Source organism: Oncorhynchus gorbuscha, linkage group LG03, assembly GCF_021184085.1.
Source record: "Oncorhynchus gorbuscha isolate QuinsamMale2020 ecotype Even-year linkage group LG03, OgorEven_v1.0, whole genome shotgun sequence".
Lineage (NCBI taxonomy): Eukaryota > Metazoa > Chordata > Actinopteri > Salmoniformes > Salmonidae > Oncorhynchus > Oncorhynchus gorbuscha.
In genome coordinates this window covers 47,184,421-47,184,928 of record NC_060175.1, presented here as the reverse complement: position 1 = coordinate 47,184,928, position 508 = coordinate 47,184,421, and positions in this window count along the sequence as shown.

Sequence of the window (508 nt, the reverse complement as noted above, 5' to 3'; positions counted from 1 at the left end):
TAGAGCAGTACATAGTATTTACTGTAGTGTCTTTGCTGTCTGTAGTATTTACTGTAGTGTTTTTGGGGAATACTGTATTATTTACTAAAGTGTTTTTTGTGTGGATAATACTGTAGTATTTGCTATAGTTTTCTACAGTATACTACACAATTCTATACTAAGCACTACATACACACGATCGAGAGATACTACAGTGGGTAGTATAGTATTCTATAGTATGCTACAGTTTACTACAGAATTCTATTGTAAATACTGTAGTATTCTATAGTAAAGTATTTATTTTAAGTATTTTTTTAAGTGGGGTAGCATGAGTGGAGAGGATAGGAACAGAGGGAGGGTGATAGTGATTCAGCATGCAGATGAAAATAGTTTTGACCGGGGGGGTACATTAGAGGACAGGTAGGAGTTCCTCTGTGATTTGCAGACACGCGTCACATTCTCCCTCACGTGCACACAAGCACTGCAGAGCCATGGGACAAATTGTTGGTCATGACACCAAAATACAATG